The sequence below is a fragment of the Podarcis vaucheri genome (assembly GCF_965113315.1).
Source record: "Podarcis vaucheri genome assembly, chromosome: 11".
In the NCBI taxonomy this organism is placed as follows: Eukaryota; Metazoa; Chordata; class Lepidosauria; order Squamata; family Lacertidae; genus Podarcis; species Podarcis vaucheri.
Genome location: NC_138749.1, coordinates 35314086 through 35331997, shown reverse-complemented (window position 1 = coordinate 35331997; position 17912 = coordinate 35314086). Strand labels below are relative to the sequence as shown.

General features: G+C 41.4%; 1 long non-coding RNA gene across 1 annotated transcript in view; it reads left to right on the top strand.

Moving 5' to 3' along the window:
• Positions 1–17581, top strand: part of LOC309514632 — a 34317-nt gene extending 16736 nt beyond the window's left edge. The window contains exons 2-3 of the long non-coding RNA XR_014212097.1: positions 14052–14094; positions 17498–17581. This is a non-coding gene — a long non-coding RNA (uncharacterized lncRNA). The remainder of the gene's footprint in view (positions 1–14051; positions 14095–17497) is intronic.
• Positions 17582–17912: the final 331 nt, after the last annotated feature.

Below are 17912 nucleotides of genomic sequence, written 5' to 3'. Positions count from 1 at the left end.
AATCACACCACCACCCTGCACAAATAAACTCCGTAGCCAAGACTCTCATCTCCAGAACCAAACGCCTGGCTGACAAAGACCACTTGACAACTGAGTTACAGAATCTCTCAAATGTGTTAATCGCCAATGGATACCAGAAAAACAGGGTTACGAAGCTAATCCAAAAAGAAACACCCCCCAAAAACCAAGACACAGAAGAAAACAATGGCATGGCCCTCCTTCCTTATATCAAGGGCACTACAGACAAAATCAGCAAAATCCTCCATCCTTTAACATGGAACATCACCACAAGAGAATAATCATGGAAGCCATCGAGATAGAGAAACACCCTCACAACATGAACAAGCGTGACGACACGTCCCGCCTGCCAGACATCTGGAAATTAGCCCTCCCCACAAAAACCGACACCAGAACCAGAGGCACACAGAACGCCGTCACCAATCAACCACACCAGACCCAAACCCAGACCCTCTCCACAGACATATTACAGACTCCATCCAGTAGCCAAACTATAGTGGCACCTCCGGATGCTGCACCCCCCTGCAATCCCTACACAGATCTGGCGGGCACAAGGCACAAAATCACAGCTCGCCCCTATACACGAAGCCAAGCCAGAGCACAACTAAATGCAGCACAGCCATCTTCTCAGAAAAACTCTTCACAAGCTCAAGAGGTCAAGACACGAAAGCTTTAGCAACTAATCTACACTTAATGACCCACCCAGGGGTATTCAGAATATCACTCATGAAATCACTCAAGATATCCCTCAAGTAATTAAGGAACAAAAGAAGAAAAGGCACACTAATCTAGGAACTTCCTCTCTGCCCAGAACGTTGGAGGCTATACACCACACCCCTCAACAGTATTTATAGGAACTCAAACACCAGACTCTGCTCTGTTCCAGTAACAAGAAGCCGAAAGCACCAGCCTGAAGATGACGAGTGAGACCTCGTCGAAACGTCGCCCAGACACCCCTACTCTTACACGGGAAGACACCCGAAGATACCAAAACCTGCATTCCTGTACCCGTGAAAATCTACGAAAGCATATATATATATATATATATATATATATATATATATATATATATATATATTATCCCCAGGAGTTCAGTATACTGCAGCTGATGCAACAGCTTGGCAACCTAAACTCTAGAAACTTTTGACAGTGTTGCACTGGTTATCACTCAGTCAGAGCACACCACAAAGGAAGCTTGAAAGAACAATAAAAAGAACAATTTGTAAGTGTTGTTTTGAAACATGTAAATAGTGCTGTCAGTTGGTGGTATTTTTTTTTTGCCTCCATTTTGTACATTTACATTTTCTGACTGCAGTTAAAGAACATTTCACTGCATGGTACTATCAATCATACTTAACCCAGAAATGTGCTGTACATTAGTAATGCTTAATTGGCATATTTAAAGTAAATAGCTACTTCACTTTTGCTGTAAATTCCCCGGAAATAATTCTATGATACCCTTGGAATGGTTTGTTCTGAAAATAACTAGAAGGGATATGAAATATGAATTCTGATAAGAAACTATTGGAAATGAAATACTCAACTTGGCAGGTTACCTGTGTTGCAATGCCCCTTTCATTGGATTACCATCAAAATGCATTTCTAGTTTCAGACTGGCACCTTCAGTGAAAAGTGGCATATTCGAGGGAAAATAGCACCTTGGTTCTGAACAAATTGACTTAGAAGCCAAAAGTGATCCGTATGGCTATAAACTTCAATTTTTGTTTGCTTGCTTTCTCCTAGCCAGTTTTGAACGTGTTCGTAACAGACTCATGAATTCACTACAAAGTATGAGCACAAATCACTCACAAAGAGCCTCAGCAGCCCAGCATAAAGGCTGTTCAAAGTGTGAGGAGTTCTCTCCCCAGGCTAGATGGCGATAGCTGGCTCCCTCTTCTCTCCTCCAGAGGAGATAGACCAACAGCAGCAAATGTGAAATTCTGGTAGGTCCTCTTCCCCGGCCACCTGGAAGTTCCAACTGCTTCTGCAGCTCTTGTTGCATTATCCTGAAGAGAACGTCACCTTTAACAGAAATGAACAGTTTGCCCAGCCCTGGCCTAAACTGGCCACGGACCAATTCTCAACTAAATTGTATTTCTTCTCCCCATCCCACCTTTCTAATCCATGTTTGTTTGCCCTGAGTTTCCTCAGTGAGTTGTAATAATAAATAGTCCAAGTTTTGAAAGAAGACCCGTGTATGCTGCTGTAACCACAGATCCAATCACTGCACCCATATTGCACACTCAGCAGATTATGTTCTAATCACAGCAGGCAGGCAGGCAGGCAGAAGGCCACATCATTTGTCAACCACCAGCCCCTAAACCTAGCCTTATACATTAGGGCAGCCTCAACAACCTGGGGTGCCCTCCAAATATTTTGGACTACAACTCCCACCAACCCCAGCCAACAGTTGTTTGGAAGTGCACTCTGAAGCACCTGAACGGCATCAAGTTGGTTTGCTAAATCTGCATTAGGTCTAATTTGATTTTATAAAGAACCCTAGTGATGTGGATTGGAACAGCACAGTTTTCACACAGCAACATGTTGAACCATGTAGCTGGTTCAAACCTTAGGTGTGATATCTGAATGGGAATGGCTGGGAAGGCCTCACACAGAAATTTCTGAGGGAAATATAAGGTCTGAGCTAATCAGCAGCCGCTCTGTATTTGGCCTACCCTCCCTCCCAGGTATACTCATAACCAGCTCCCCCCTCCCCCACGCTGTGTTGACTGATTGGCTAGCCCTGCCAGTTATCAACTCAGTGGATCACATTGGCTTTTGACCCTCCTAACTGGGCTACTCACTATGTGTGTAAGGGGTTAATTAATACTGAGATTTGGAGTTCACTTGTATCTGCTTTTTTTTTTTTACTGCTTCCCTTTCACCACGTGAATTCACTTTGATCTAGCAACCGGATTGCACAATCCTGCAAATATATACTGAGTTTTGAAAATCTAACCATTGAAGTGTCAGAGAAATGGGATGGGATATGGTCCTAAATAGGAATTGACGGAGGAACAGCCGTATACTGAGCCACTGGTCAATCTAGCTCAGTATTGTCTACATACAGGCAAGTAGTGGCTCTCCAGAGTTTCAGAAAGGGATCTCTCCCAGCCCTAATCTGGAGATGTCAGGGTTTGAGCCTGGGAACATGAATTTATTTACATTCAAAACATGAGATTTCTATTTAGTAGGGAAATATCTATTCCGGGATTCTGAACGTAGCTTGACTTCCTGATATTTTCTCTATTAAATGCGTTCCCTACTTTGGCACTGCACTGCCATACAAATGGTACAATGTTGACTGGCACTTCCAGTACTGTGTAGTGTTTCATTTCAAGTTGCCAGCTGGCTACCAGTAGCCAAATGTTTGTACGGAAAGAGAAAGAGAGAGAAATGGCCATATCCCTTGGCACAAATAATAACAACAACAACCATTGTATCCCTCTCCCAGAACAGGCGGGTAGTTCTTGAGCCAGACCCTCTGTTCTATCTTTGCAACTCTGAGGCATTCTGTGATTCTCCATTCTACTTCTGGGAACTGTGCAGCAGATTGTTTGGGCTAGAGAAAGATGGAGACATGAAGCCCCATCTGGTAAGAGTGCTTCACTTCTCTCTTTGCTCTATATTGGCTCTTTGGTTTTCCCCACAACTCATGCAAGTTTTGAAGGAGCTGATCCAGGCATGGGATAGTGTAAGTTTTGCAGTCTCTGTTGCTTTTTTGCAAAGCATTCAGCAGCATTTAGAACAGCACTGTTCCAGAAATGGCTCCCACTGGAAGAGACTATGAAAACTGGGGTGGCCACCATAGGGAGAAGAGGACGGTGGCCTGCATTTTAAAAAGTTGTGTTAAAGAGGGGATGTGACAAAAGGATGTAACATTATTCAAATAAAATGGCAAATTAAAAATAAATGCATTGCTCTTAAAACATAGTGACTCCTTGAGGACTGTGTTGGGGAGTAGGACACCCATGTGCCCGCCCACCCCCAGCAAAACTTCTATTTTAAGCAGTATTAAAGTAGAAGTAATGTAAATGCAACTAGACTACTTGGCTATAATTTAGGAACCTGATTTTGCAAAGTGATTTTGCAAACCCTCCAAGGAAATGCTGAAGATGTCTACAGTTTCTTGCCTTCCGCTGTAGGGCAGCTGTTTGATGGGAACCTTACATGGACAAAGTGATCAGTTTTCCTGACTTTGACTTGACAAAGGTCATTCATAAAACTCAGTTCATTCTGTTTAGTCAATCTCATTTATGATTTCTATGGAAGACTGGCTGAAAATGGGAAAGGTACAGCATGGGATGGTCTCAGAATACTAATACAGTATATCCTCCATTTCCATTCTTTGATATTTTTCTAATGACATGTGAAAAATGAGGAGCTCTTCATTACCCTGATCAATTTCACAACACACATGGATGATTCCTTATCAAAACACAGGATGAAGAGTGGGAATAATAGATCCAGAGACAAGGTGTAGGGCTCCCCCCCCCTTTTGTCATGTCTTCTGATTTACAGCTGGAATGTCCTGGGTTCTTACTAATGCAAACTGAATTGCCTCCATACTGCACTACATACAATATATCCAAGGGCTGTTCACAATAAGAATGAACAATAGAATGTAATGCCAATTCTAGACCTTGGTTTAATGATCATAAGACCGTTCTGGTGATGACTGACAATTTGAAATTAAAATTCAATAAGAAATTCCATATGCTTAGGCTGGAATTACATGACTTAGCCAGCATGTTGCTGACCAAGAAAATAACAGTCACGGGCATTTTCCTACCCTCTCCAGGGTAATGTTTAGTAAGGCAAAACATGTGATCTGTCACCATTGCATCAAAAATGTTTCCACTACTGCAAGCTACAGCCAGTATGGTGAAGTGTGTTTTTTTTTGGGGGGGGGATGCACTGTATTGATGTAACATCATATTTTGCATTAATTAATAAACTTTAGGGGAAAGATGGAAAGAGCAGTGAGTGAGAAGAGGATTTGTCCTTCATATGCAATGTAAAATGAATGTCTTTCTTCTCCACATTTTTATACATGCTTTTCAATATGACTAATATTCCATCAAACCAGCTAAGATATCACAAGAAAATATTTTGAAGTGTGAAAGTGAGCTATTGATTGCTTTGCCTGTGTCTAACCCATGGAGACAAAACACTGGCAGGAAGAAACAACACCTGGAGGGCATCTGATTTTTATTTATTTTTTAGGGTCTGGGAGATTGGTAATACATGCTTGCATGGATTAAGTTTAAAGATCCATTTTTTTTACCTCTATGGATGAATCTCACAGGAGAGCAGTTAAAGCCTTGAAAGTGCAGAAGCAGCAGGATAGAGCAACTCAATGGGCATCCCATGATGGTGACCAAGTTAGAGTAGCAAGGCATGGTCAGGACCCTATGCACAGACAGAGAAAAGCTTAGAGGAAAATGGTGCAGTAAAAATAAGAGAATGTCATCCCACCAGCCACTTCTCCAGTGTCCACAGCATAGAAAATAGGAAGCTTTGATATACTGAGTCAGATCCAATGGTTCATCTAACTCAGGGTTATCAACACCGAAGGGCAGCAGCTCTCCAGGATTTCAGACAGGGGTCTCTCCCAGCCCTGTCCAAAGATTGAACCTGAAACCTTCTGCATGAGAAGAAAGTGCTCTGCCACTAGGCTGTGATCCTTTCCACCACCACCATGTTGGCTGATAGCAACTCCCATGTCAGTCAGTACATGCTATATACTTCATGCTATAAAGACTGCAAAGAATAAGTCTAGTGTTCTCTGCCACACCCTGGGACTATTTCTGCCTCCTCCTGTTCCTTCTTCTTCCTTTTGAACCTTGCTGAGCCTCTTCCTTCACTCCTTTTGCCCACTTCCAGCATCCTGAAAAGCTGAAACAGCACATGATGGTAGGGTTTCTTATGCTGAAATTCAAAGGAAAACGAGAAGAGAAAAATGTGACATAGAATGTTGGTGCTCACCCATTGGCTTCCAGCACCATCAATCAACCGAAGGTCACATAATCCACGCCACTGCATTCCACTGAGAAGGAATGTTCTAATGGTCCAATCAAGTGCATATTGTAGGTATTGAGCTAGAAATTGGTCATGGAGTAGCTTGCACCTCCCTGACTAGTGGTTTGTGTTGCTATACAAACGTCTGTTTTACACTCTGACACATGCTGGGCTGTGGCAAACCTGAGCAGCACAAATTTAGGACAAATGGAAAGTGGATTACATTCTCCACAGCTGCATAACATAAAAATACAAGATATTTTGAAACTATTTGTAATTGCTCAATTGAATAGATTGGAATTTTTTTTCTGCATATGCAAATCATCAATTACACATCCGATTTCTTTTTGCCTCTAGCCTCTGTCAGAGAGGCTTCTTAACTACATCCCATGGGAAAATGCATATAGCCTGACTCATTTTCAAGCCCTGACAATTGGGATCCCCTGCAGTCACAATTGCTGAAGCACTCTACATTGTATTTTTTTAAAATATAAAAAATTCCCCTGCTATACATTTCTTAAAGGTGCTGACTGATTAAATCTAAACCTCCAAAAGGTGTCTAGGGAATGTCTTAACAATGGAAAGTTAACGCAAACATCAGGTGCAACTGAGTTGCTTCTATATGATGAGATCTACATCTTGCAAGAGAGCAGATTCAAATGTTAGCATTTCTATGGGGAGTGTGAAGGCAGAAATGGAGAGAGGTTTGCAAAGTCTATAAAGAAATTGTGGAAAGCCAGGGAGAAAGGGATGGGATGAAGTTAAAGCAGAAAGGGTAGTAGATGTGAGCTAATAATTATGAGGGAATAAGTAGACCTTTACTTAGGTGCAGCTGTATTAAAACTTTAGAAATGGAGAGTTGATAGGAAAGGCTCATGCCTCAACACAGAATAATTGACCTACCCTAAAAACCAGTCTATGCAATCAACACCATCATGTACTTAAAGAAGATAACAGATGGATTGATGGAAATACCTCCCCAAAAAAGAAAAAGAAGAAAGCTCAGGAAATGAGCTCAAGGAAACTCACAATAATCCAATTGTGTCAATCCCAAAATGCTCTTCCCAGTCTGTGATATAGCAGTCTGTGTGTGCGCGGTCCCATCAACCAAGTCAGCCCTAGGATAAGGGTGGTGGTGGGGGGTTGAGGATCTGATTCGGGTCACAATTAAATCTGAACCTGCCTAATTCACACTTTCTGAATAGTTATACAGAAACTGAAACAGTCATCCTTCAAAATTTATACTTCTCTGAATTTTGAGGTGCAGTTCTCCACAAAAAATCATATACTAAAGTGTGCATAGCCATGCAAAATTGCATTGTGGAAGGGAAAATGTGTATATTGGGCAAGATTGCATACAAAAATGTGTCTATTAAAAAAAGTTGTTCTAAAATGTGGATGAATTTTCAGGAGGACGTTTCTTTTCTTTTCTTTTCTTTTCTTTGCAAACTTAGGTGGAAATCCGGTGGAGCAAACTTAAGAGAGAAATTGAAACTGACAGATTCACCATCCCCCTTAGTAAAAGTGTATTTCACTAGGCAACCAATAGTAGGAGCTGAAAATCCCTCTGCTTTGACTGGTCATTGGGGACTAGACTAGCTCTATGAGAGATCCTTAGTATGCAGAAGGTCCCAAGTTCTGTATCTGGCAACTCTGATTAAAACAATTTCGAGTAACAAGATGCAGAGAGAGCCAATTCCAATTGGAGAAGACTAGATGAACAACAGTGTCATATTAATTACCGTAGATTCAGGTAGGTAGCCGTGTTGGTCTGATGCAGTAGAAATATATATATATAAAAATAAAGAAAATTCCAGTAGCATCTTAGAGACCAACTAAGTTTGTTCTTGGTATGAGCTTTCATGTGCAAGCCCACTTCTTCAGATATATATATAATGTCCAGTAGCACCATAACGGGGTGTGCTCCCATTGCTCGGTCCCTGCTCCTGCCAACCTAGCAGTTCGAAAGCACGTCAGAGTGCAAGTAGATAAATAGGTACCGCTCCAGCGGGAAGGTAAACTGCATTTCCGTGTGCTGCTCTGGTTCATCAGAAGCAGCTTAGTCATGCTGGCCACATGACCCGGAAGCTGTCTGCAGACAAACACCGACTCCCTTGGCCAGTAAAGCGAGATGAGGGCCGCAACCACAGTCATTTGCAACTAGACCTAATGGTCAGGGGTACCTTTACCTTTACCTTTTAAGGTGCTACTGGACAATTCTTCTTTAAAAGGAAAGAAAGACATAGACAACTAAGTAGCAATAAACAAAGTTCAAATACATACTCAAACTCTCTTCCCATTAGTCTCGCTAGCAATGAACTTCCATTTTATTTTTTCAAAAAATATTACTGATTAGCAAATCACACAATACAAATTAAATAGCAGATTTAAAAAAAAAAAAACTCCTGAAAGCAATAGCTTTTAGATTCATGTAGACATCCCCTTATTGTGCTGTTCTTTATGCAGTGCTGATTTTAGATATCTAAGTGAAAATGAAGCCTCAACACATCACATAAAGGTGGAGCTAGGTGATAAGATAATGATGCCCATTTGGAATCTGCTATCTGTAATGATTGCCCATGGCATTCAGATTTGAAACGCATCTTCCATTCTTTTCCAATAGGTGTTACAAATGTTCTTATCAAGGGCATAGGTGGAGAAACTTGTGGTTGTTGGACTCCAATTCTCATAAACCCCAGGCAGCTTAACCACAGGCCAGGGTTGATGGAAATGAAAGTCCAGCAATATCTGGAGAGCCATAAGTTTCCCACCTCGGGAATAAAGGGTGTTATCCAATTGCTATAGACAACAGGAAATTGTGATGTGAGATGCGGGCAACAGCAGTTTCTTTTTGAAAAGAGACATTTCAAATTGCCCTAAATTTGCCTGGTTTCTCTCTCCCCCACCCCAACACTTCAAAATGTGGGAGGTAAAAATACCACTTTACTTGGATTTTGAAAATATTATTTCAGCCTTCTCTTGATTTGATGTAGGGTTTTCTCCATAAACATGAGGTTATGATACTGCTGATGTAAAACAAACAGTTGAAAACCACCATTATAAGTATTCTTTGAACTGAACTAACATGCATTGTTCAGTACGAATCTGTATAATACTCTCAACAATAAAAACAAGTTAATAGCAAAAACAGAGAGTAATTTTTCAGGAAACAACAAGCAGATAACAGCCTTGTGCTGCCAATTTCAAATTAGTCACACTTCCAGATCCTGTATCTACACGGTGGTTCCAAAATATATTCTGAGTGAAGTCTACTTTTTATTCCCAGTATGCTATCATTTTTTCCCCCAAGTCCTGGTCATGCAACCAAACAAAGTATCTCCAGACTCATATAAAGGTTATTAGAGCAAGTACTTAACATCACACACACACAAACACACAATGAAACAACAAATTGCACCTACTCATCATTCTAGTAGAATCAGTCACACCCCAACCTTCATGGAGTCACCAGCTGTCATCAGCTGTTGTGTACAGAAGTCATATGGATATATATGGAGGTACCGAGTATCAGAGCCCCTGCTCCAACTTCAACACATTCAATATCCTTCTCAGTCATGTGAACAAAGTCTTTATCTCTCTTCAGGTGTGTGCAAAGCCAACATGAAAATAGGAGTGAGCATGCCAAGGTCCACTACCACCCCGCTGCCTTCTTACTTACCCAACATTGGTGGTGCAACAGCATCTTCCACTGCTGCTGAGGGCAGTAGACTAGGACAAGTCAGGCCATGTGGCACAAACAGCTGTAACATCTTCTTGTCACTGCTCCTCACTCACCTGCATTTGCTGCCTCAGGCTGCCACTTCATTTTACCTAATGGTAGGGCTGGCCCTACTGCAGAAATTTGTGTATGTCGATGAGAAAAGTTAAAGAACTTACAAATGTTTGGAGGGGCTCTTTTCATGCAAAGCTATCTTTAGTGTAGCCAGTTGCACTTCAGGGTTTGCTTTGACAATGGGTTAAATCAACTCTGAAATATTATATCAAGGAGCAAAGTGACTTGCTATCCTTATGGAATAAAATAGCATGGCTAACCTAAATGTTTTTAGACATTCTTAATATTTTCAGAGTAATTTTATTTTTATTGTGTTGTATTGTTACTTTGTCATTTGCCGCCCTTTGGCAAGCTACACTCCTTTGGGAGGGAGAGCCAGAAATGTTAATTAATAAATAAATATTAGATGGGGGGGGGACCTATCATGAAGAGGGAAAAAGTATTCAACTTGTACTGTTTCTCACACAATCTTAAAGCAAGATCTCTCTACTTGTGCTATCTGTTGCTTCAATTATATCCGTATGCTTGAACTTACATTAATAATAGTGTACTAATAATAGCAATAATTATGCTGCACTGTTACCTTTACAGCTTCAGAGATTTTTCAGAGCCATTAACCAATTAGTACAGCAGTGTATGATTATCATTCCCATTTCACAAAAGGGGAAAATGGAGGCAGCTTAGGTCAGAAGTCCCTGGAAGGAACCACTGAAGTGAAGAGTTAAATGGCTTGTAGTTTTTCCATCGCGTATATTGCTATTGATCCTAGTTATGCACTATTTTCAAATCCCTCTTGTCAAGTAAATCGCTTTGAATAATCTAATTTCTGTAGCATTTCTTTCATCCTGTGGAGATTCAGCAGATCAATGTTTCATAAGATCACTGTCTCATCCCAGCTGATTTTCAGCTCTAAGTATTAAATTAGCCAATGTCTAAAATGATGCTTTCACAAACCAATGCTCTGTTGATATTGTCAGCTTAGAGGATTGATGGGATGAGGGAGTGTAATACAAATTACAAATATCAAAGCAAACAATCACATCAGTGCTTTGTGTGATTGCTATAATGCTTAGCAAATGTGTTTACTCTTCAATTGTCATGGCACTCCTTTTGTTGGGACTTTGGAACAAAATACCAGTTCAAGTATGACAAACATCTGTGCTGCTTCTCCACATAGACATGCCTGGCGTTAGGATGTACGAGAGAAATGTATGAGGAGAATTTCTAGTTTAATGGTAGCTCTCCCCGACTCCCAACCTGTCCTGATTCTATGCTCTAGTCACCTCCGGCCTGGAGAGCAAAAGTGGCCCTCTAGTGCTACCCTGCTCAATGACTTTACTGTGCACCCTCATTGGGTGTTGTTGCTTGCTTAGAATATGTCCTTGAACTCTGGCCATGCCTCTTTCTTACCTAGATGAAGGACAAAGAGAGGTGTGTGTACACAAAGGTGAAATTTAGATGTGTTACTCCACCCACTTTTTCCTCTGGTCCTGCTTGCTTCTCTCTCCAGCCTAATTGGTTCTTGGCACAGACTTCAAACGCCTTCTAGCCATGGCCGGGACAATCAGCTTCATCAACCTTTGTCGCTGCCAGCGGTCTCACAGCAGCCATCAGCAGTCTTACTCTCCTGTAAGCGCCATGGATCTGGGTCTATAACCCTGATGTTGGGATACTGCCAGAAAGATGGGGGCATCAGGCAGGCCCCCAGCTGGCTCCAGCCACTGGCCGGCAGCCGGTCTCCCTTGGAACAGCATCAATTAGCAACATGAGCCTCAGATACGTTTAGAGACCCATGCACGCTCTGTCAGCAGAGTGCGTAAATCATCTCACAGCAGAAGAGGCAGACAGAGAAATCTGTAAGCATAATGTACAGCATTTTATTCAGCATAGTTCCGGAACAAAGGAAAACATGTCTGCTTCCCTTCGCCTCCAGCACAAACAGCAGTAACACAAAAGCTATATACAAACGGAAGTTCCCAGCAAGTGCTGGAAGTAAACAGGCATGTGGCACACAACAGCCTGTTCCCTTTTAAGGTGGAATGGAACTACAGTATATCCTAACACTGTCCACTACTGGCATGTGACTCCCAGAAGGTTGCCCAAAGAGAAATGTGGTCATTGGGCTGCGAAAGGTTCCCACCACCACCAGGTGCTCTAGCTAATGCTGGGCTGAAGTATAACGTCCTGTTTTTTCCACCAGTTTAGGACTCCATGGAGGCATAAATAGTCCTCAAAGATTGGTATGTTCTTTATGGGCATGCCAAAATGGAACCGTTGTTGGAGAAGTGGCTAACTCTTCCAGTGAAATGGCGATGTTCTGCCTCCCCAGTTAGAGGCAATAATGTTTCTGAATACCAGTTGCTGAAAACCACAGGAGGGGGGAGAGTGCTCTGGTCCTCAGGTCTTGATTGCAGGTTTCTCACAAGCATTTGGTTGGCCACTGTGAGAACAGGATGCTGGAATAGATGGCCCATTGGTCTGATCCAGTAGGCTCTTCTTATGCTCTGAACATCTTCCTACCTTTTCACAATAAAAACATATTTAACATGTGGTGCTGGTGGAATAGCCTGACAGTGTTCATCTTCATTTTGAATGGAATAAAGTTATTTGAAGGACGAGGAGGAGGAGACAATCACCCACTCCCCTAGTCTTGCTGAGAAACTTTTTTCTGATAGTGCTGATCCAAACTTTAAAAAGAAAATTTCAGCCTGCTTTAGGATAGTTACTTCTTTATTGTGGAATCAATTTGCCACTCAGGGGAATGCCTGACTACTACAATTGTTAGGAGAGACATTTCTTAACAGTGCCTGTATAGCATTTGGTGTAGCAGTCTCATTACTGTGGAACTCCTTACGTATTAATATCAAGCAAGTGCCAGCAATATGAAATTTAAGACACTTTCTAAAAACTTATTTATTCGCTCAAGCTTTCCCTGAAGTGTGAACCAGCCATGTGTTATATATGTTGTATCACCGATGGATTTAATAGTTTTATTGTTTGCATTGTATCTATATTGTTTTATGAGAATCCTATGTTCTTCATGGCTTAGATCTATCTTATAATTAAACATTGCACAAATCTGTATAATCTATTAATTGAAAACCTAGAAAAGCAATGCACATTTTGACTGATTATATACAAAGGACCCCTGCTAGAATCCAGTGATTGAAATGGCAGGGAGGTGCGTCTATACACTAAGCCATCAATATTACAAAAGTTAAGTGACCTTGACCTTTCAAAAGCTCATAGGTCAATCACTAGTATCTCTGAAACTCTTTTCTCCATTTCTTCAAGTGCACATCAACTATTATAAGAGTGCTCAGGAGCAGCTGGTCACTGAAGCCACACTGTGCTCAGCTCTGTGCTTGCCATCCTCTGCCCCCTAGCTTTTCCTGATTATTCCTCATTTTCTAACATTCCTTTCACACGGCAGTACCTGTTGTGTTGTGGAACCATGGCTTTTTAACCAAAATACTAGCATGCAGTGCCAAACTTCACTCCTACCAGTTGATGTTGTGTGATGCAACAGTGAACAACACTGGATAATGTGGCTACTCCTCTTCCCATTCTACACATAATTGCTTCTGTTCCCCTATGATTTCCCCATGAAAACAGGACTGGATGCTGGTACACTGCCCCAAATTTATCACTTTTCTGCCATGTTTTTCCAGGTTAAGGGGCTGCAAATGAATTTTTTTCCTGGAATCAAATAACACAGAAATGAGTGCTAACCTTTTTCCCAAAGTGGCTTTTATGTTGCTTAAATATAATGCGGAAATCAACAGGCAGGGAGATGTCTGGGAAATGGAAGAAACTGGCTCGTGTATGCAGCCGGTAATGGTTACAGTTTTCACTTGATTACTAATGATCCACCTTTAAGTTATCAAGACATCAGCAACCATGGGATTCTGTCATGTTATTGTTGAAGCCAAGCTGACAAACCTCACATGGGTGGGTTGTACATTCATGGTATACTTGCTTCCATGCCATTTAAAGCATGCATTGCTAACAATTGTCATACAAATCTTCCTGTAATCTATTGAGTAGCTTCAACTAAACTAAGGCATTAATTTTAGTGTGTCTCTTTCTCTATGAAATATGATTTTTTTTTTGTTTTCCATTGTGTAAACATCTGCTCAGGAGATGCTTGCATAAAATGTCTCCTGTTCACCCCAGATCATACATACCTAGCACAATAAACTTGCTATTGTCATTTCAGACTTGCAGATAACCTCATTGTTTCGGGGAGGAAAAAACTGAAGGTGAGCCTAAACTGTCTTTTAATAGAATTGATAGAACAGTTGTTTAGAAATGACTGTCAAATCTCATAACCACAGCTCTCTGCTTCACAATATTAGCCATCCAATACAGTTTTCTGCTTGTCATATCAACATACATAATGTATCAGAAGAATGTGAAGAGACAATGCATAGAATTCCTTGCCCTTTGTTTAGTTTGCAGCTTAAATTTTAAATATAGAGTGTACTTAGCCCAAAGGTAAGTCATTTTAAATACTGTTGAATTTAGTGGTAGAGATTTTACTGCAGTCCTAAATTTACTTACTAGGAAATAAGCCCCATTGAAATTAGCAGGATTACTTCTGGGTAAACTGTTTTACACTTACAACACATGCTTAACTCCTCACTGAAATTCATGGGGCTGCATGCTTATAACTGGATCCTGGCCAGTTTACACCCATGTTAAGCCATTTATAATATTTTAAAATAAAAAATAAACAGAGAAAATCCTTAAAACAACTAAATTTAAATGGTTGGGTGAGCAGGAATGTTAAAATGTCTGCCTTTTTAAGGAAGGTGTTCCACAGCCAAAGCATCATTGCTGAGAAATCCTTTATCAACGCTATTGCTATTGTGGAATTGCAAGCTTCGGCTGAAGGAGGCATCTGGACAAAGGCCTCAGTAGATGATCTACAGGCATAGGGAGATATGGAAGGAAGAACTTTCTCAGGAATTTCTCACTAGTTCCCACAGGGCAAAGCAATGCTCTATCATACTTTTGAAGTTAACAGCATTCACATGGATCATTTTTAAGCTCTGTTGAAATTAGTGCTGACAACTGGCCAACTATGGATGATGGCAAAGAAGGAGTAAGCTATGACTCAGAGGCACCTTGTGTGGATAGAGGGCTCTGGACATAAAGTCTGTCAGCGGAGATGATGGACTAACTGCTGTCACTGGAAGGTCTTGGAGGCTGTGACAGCAATCTCTGATGCAGGACAGGCTCTCTCCATCACCTACCACTGTAGCCATTTTCACTCATTGCCTTTGTGGCCTGGTGGAACTCAAAATCCTCACACTTCCCTAGACCGGATCATCAGGTCTCTGTGGACATTCCATTGTATCTTTTCAGGCTAGAAACATGATGCGCTCATGATGACAGATTTTTTCTTGTAGACTCCAGTGACAGTCAGCGAAAGAGAATGGCACAGATGATTCAGGACTGGGGAGCATTATTAACACCTTAACGAATGAGCTTGCTACAGTGTAAGCAGGTTAATGATGAAAAATAATTAGTTATGTAATTAGACTCTGTCCACATGAGACACATGCAGGTCTAAGTGCTTTGAATTAGATAACACCTGACTTACCCAGAGAGAGAAAATAATGAAAACTTGTTAAGAGCTCTGCTCTTTTAATTAGAGTACTGTGGAGTCCTGAAATTTTCTCAGTTTGTTATTTTAGTTTCTGGTTGGGGAAAACAGCAGCTTCTCACTGGTGTCTTGGTCTGCTAAATTCTTTAGCATTCATTTAGACCAGGGATGGGGAAACTGTGTTCCTCCAGATGTTTGAGGACTCCAACTCACATCAGTCCCCTCCAGCATGGTCAGAGGGTTGGAGTCAAACAACAAGCTCTGGGTGGCCACAAGTTCCCCACCCCTGATTTAGAAAACAAGTAATGTTGATTAAAGTGTAGTGCTGATAATGCCAAGATTGCAGGTTCAATCCCTGCTGCATTCCCTGCTGCATTCCAGGGAGTTGGACAAGATGGTTCCCTCCAACTCTATGATTCTATGACCTGCCTGCCCTGCTTCGTTTTGCCAGACTTAGACCTAGGGAAAGACAATCATGCTTTTGTAACTGACATGGTAGGCTAGACAGCTCTACAGAGGGGTCTCTGGTTCATGACTACTACAGGGTTTTCTTGATTTTCATGAGAAGTGTCTCTTTAAGAACATGAGAGCATAAGAAGAGCCTGCTGAATCAGACCAGTCACCCATCTAGTAAAGTATCCTGTTCTCAAAGTGGCCAACCATATGCCTGTGGGAAACTTGCAAGCAGGAGCTGAACACAAGACCACTCTTCCTACTCTCTCTGTGGGACAATGCCAGCAACTGGCATTCAGAAGCATTACTTCATCTGACCTCCTTCTCTCTCCTAAGACTAGAATTCACTATCACTCAATGGCACTGATCAAGAGCAGATGCAGGGTGGACAAAAGGCTAGACATCTTCAAATGATGGGAGAGAAATTTGATTCAATTTGCATTTCAAAATGATCCTACCTAAATGTGCACTTTCTGAAACAGCAGGTGAATCAAAGCACAGCCATTATTTGGAATTTGCAGTTCTTTAAAATTTTACAGTGCCAAGTAATGTGCACAAAAATGCATATACTAAGGTAAAAATGTACATGAAAACATATATTTATAAAAAATTACATTTACAAATGAAGAAGGGTTGATTTGCAAATATGTGTCCATTGAGCAAAATTGCATACCCAAATGTGTATAGTGGAAAGATGGCCATTAAAATGCTGGTGCTATATTTTCATGAGGTTTATTTAAAACATTTCTTATAACTCCCATGAGTCAAGAATCAAGATGATGGCTTCACCAGAGCTGTGGAGAATCAAATTTAAGATTGGGAAAATGAGAACTGGAGAGCAACAGAAATTTACAGATTCAACCATCCCTACAAAGCACACAATTCATTTTTTGGAATGTGCTGCTGCAAGATGTGATGACAGTGGCTACCTGAGATGACTTTGAAAGGGGTTCGATGAGTGCACAGTCTACCCATTGCTCCTACTCATGATAGCTAGATGGAATGGCCAGGTATCTCAGTATCAACTACTGGGAAGAAAGAATGGGAGAATGGGAAGAGAGAATGCTTTCTTGCCCAGATACATTTGTTTGGCTATAGTGGGGAATAGGATGCTTGAGTAAGTGGAGCTTTGGTCTGATCAAGCATGGCTCTTATGTAGCCAGGATCCCAGATTGCAGGCTTGTTAAGCCTAGGTTGCACACAGGACTAGCAGCTCAGGGGGCATTCTGGGTTAAAGAAGCAGCAAGTGGTTGTTTTCATGTATGATGCAGACTTATTATAAATCTAGCTTGAGCTTGCTTTGAAAGCCTCGAGCCCTGTTACCTGTTTCCCAGTTCACTGGGACACAACAAATTCTTGGAAGCTGCCTCCTTCCCCATGTCCCAAACACATATCTCAAATTAACTCAAAGTACCCTCTTAGCAACAGCATCTGTGCCTATATTTTTATTTATTTTCTTCATAAACTGATACAGGAAATGCATCAGAATGCTCTTTGACTTTGGCATAGGATCTCTGATCAATCACAGGCATGCCCTGTTGCTGTCCTAATTCAGAAGCATTTCTATTATCTTCCCATGGTTTCCTTTGTTTCAAACATAGAACGAAAGAACAATGGAAGATTTTGCAAGTCGGGAGGAAATACTGCATTCACTGCATCTGTTTCCCTGGGGATTTTACATACACTTGCTTTCAAGTTGCACTTTGTTCCTTATTACCTTAGATTGTAGAAGCTAAAAGCAAGAATGGGTTCATTCTTCTGTGGAAAAACCAACTGTGGCACCTACATGTGATATCGTCAGTCTACGGAATCCCACAAGCAGCTGCGAGGGCCAGTCTCTCTCTCCCTCTCTCTCTCTCCCTCTCTCTCTCTCCCCCCCCCCTCTCTCTCTCTCACACACACACATAAAAGCCTGCCCTGTTGATAACATTTTCGAAGAGTGAATAAAAGATAGCACATTTGAAAACAAGATGGAGAAAGCATCCTCTCAGTCTACAGTCACAGAGCCATTTCTCT